Here is a 2,392-nt window from a genome sequence, read left to right as displayed (position 1 = left end):
CATTCTTTCTTTTGCAACTTCCACCACTTGGTCTTCTTTTCTGTCTTTCCTCTCCTCTTCTTCCTGACCACCAGAGTCATCCTACACACCACCATCCGATGCTGTCTGGCTACACTTTCTCCTACCACCACTACCTACCACCCTATCTAACACCCTTTTCACCTCTAAAACATTCCTCACGAGCTCCTCCTTCAGGATCACTCCTACCCCATTTCTTTTCCTATCCACACCATAATAAAACAGTTTGTATCCCCCTCCACTGCTACACGCTTTGTTACCCTTCCACCTGGTCTCCTGCACACACAGTATATCTATCTTCCTTCTCTCCTTCATGTACGCCAGCTCTCTACCTTTCCCTGTCATTGTGCCAATGTTATGAGTCCCTATTCTCAGACCTATACTCCTGCCTTTCCTCTTCTCTCTCTGTCTACGAATCCTTCTACCTCCTCTCCTTCTTCGACCAACAGTAGTCCAATTTCCGCCAGCACCCTGTAGGTCAACAGCACTGGTGGCGGTCATTGTTAACCCGGGCCTCGACTGATCCGGTATGGAATTCACACTGATGATTCGCATGTTTAAATTTGGCATGTTTATACGCCGGATGCCCTTCCTGATGCAACCCTTTCTATTTATCCGGGCTTGGCACCGACAAAGAAGTCACTGGCTTGAAACCCTGGTGGTTAGATTTACAATCCAATAATCTGATGTACATTAATGTGAAATGTGCTATTCTGCATACTGTAATGACTGCTGTTACTTTTGGTATTTCAAGTATATCTCAATTCTAAAACTTTTGTACTTGTGTAACATTTTTATGCAGGACTTTTAGTATTTGTAACAAGTATACACTGCGATATTGCTACTTTTGAACAGGATTCAACATGGCGCCCACTGAGGTGAATGTGTTTGTGCATTCCACTCTTGCTGCTTAAAGTGCCTTAGATTTTGTGTTACTTATTTATCTACTTTATATTTCATTTGTATTTTGTGGTAGTCATGTGGACTGCAAAGTAAGAATTTCATTGTACAGGGAAACATGTTTCCTAACTGTGCATATGACAAATAAACACTTTGAACCTTTTACATGTTTGTAAAGAGTCTGAGTACTACTTCCACCACTGTCATTAAAATCTATTAAAATCATTAAAATCATTACAAAGGCCTTATACCATTTTGTTATGCATTTTAGTCATTCTGCAGTTTACAGATCTTTCTTAAAATCTAAATTAAACATTATTATTATGTGGTTATTTACAGTATAATGTCTGCAATTCATAGTTGTTAAAGAAAACCTCTAAATTGTAAACTACAGGCAGAAACTGTTTATGTAGATTACAGTAACACTAGAAATATGGTATATAACTGGAAAGTTTAGCTACAGTAGTACACAACCTCATATTCTATGGCAGAGTACTGTAATATATTTTGCAGTAATTAATGGTTTAAAATAAATTACAGTAATTGCCTTGTAAAAATACTGTAACATACTGGTGAGCACCGCTGCCAGTACTTAGCCATTTCCCGCACATTATTCACAGATAATTCAATGAATAGGCTATAGATCTCTTGGAGTAATGAAACAGGAAAACTCATTGTTCAAACATGCACCTTAGGACATAACATGTCTATCAGGCTTTACGCAAGCAGGTAAAGGAAAATACAAACTATGTAACTCTTCATTTCTATAGGCTACTGCAGGACCCGCAGTCCCTTTACTGTGGTACAGGTATGCAAAGTGCAGACAAAATGATGAAATATAAGAGGTATGTAGCTTTTAAACAAGCTTCCACCCATCAAAAGAATGAAAGAAGTAAACAATTGCAGGTTGCAGACTAATTTAGTGTGGAACATGAAGTGAATATTCACCTTTTCTCCAGAGTTAAAGCCGAGCTGTATGAGCAGAAGATGAAAGTGCAGCTGTTGGCCAGGTAGTGCTTCTCAATCACCTGTGTGCAGACAGGGTGGAGGAGGAAGTGTTTATGGCCTCTAGGGGTAGAGTCTCTCCTCCCCCACTGCAGCTCTGGGAGAGTGACTTGTGACACGTGACAATGAGACTGCTGATTGGCCAGGGTCACAGAAAGATCACATTCCTTAAGTATACATCCTGTAAGGGCTGGACATGTGCAATTGCTTTTAATCTACATGTATTTCTTATCTTTATATATACTTTGATGAATAGACTGATACAGTGTGATTTCATGAGGGAATCCTTCAGGTGGCTTTCCCAGACAGGCACGTGTGGAATTGCAGTGGTAGTTTTCCAGTTTCAAAACACACTCCCATCTCTGAATGCTGAAGAAAGCAAAAGCCAAAAGGGATTAAATGCAAAGCAAGTTTTGTGCAGAATATTTTTCTTGCCTGTAAGCATTACAGGGAGAGCAAAATCTGTCTT

General features: G+C 39.8%; 1 protein-coding gene across 1 annotated transcript in view; it reads right to left on the bottom strand.

The window, feature by feature from the left end:
* Positions 1-1,932, bottom strand: part of ano1a (anoctamin 1, calcium activated chloride channel a) — an 88,073-nt gene extending 86,141 nt beyond the window's left edge. Inside the window, exon 1 of the mRNA XM_020613713.1 lies at positions 1,867-1,932. The gene's annotated coding sequence lies outside the window, so the exon portion shown is untranslated. The remainder of the gene's footprint in view (positions 1-1,866) is intronic.
* Positions 1,933-2,392: the final 460 nt, after the last annotated feature.

This window comes from Monopterus albus, unplaced genomic scaffold, assembly GCF_001952655.1.
Source record: "Monopterus albus unplaced genomic scaffold, M_albus_1.0 scaffold137.1, whole genome shotgun sequence".
In the NCBI taxonomy this organism is placed as follows: Eukaryota; Metazoa; Chordata; class Actinopteri; order Synbranchiformes; family Synbranchidae; genus Monopterus; species Monopterus albus.
Note: the sequence above shows the minus strand (reverse complement) of the source record. Positions and strands in the feature narration are given on the sequence as shown.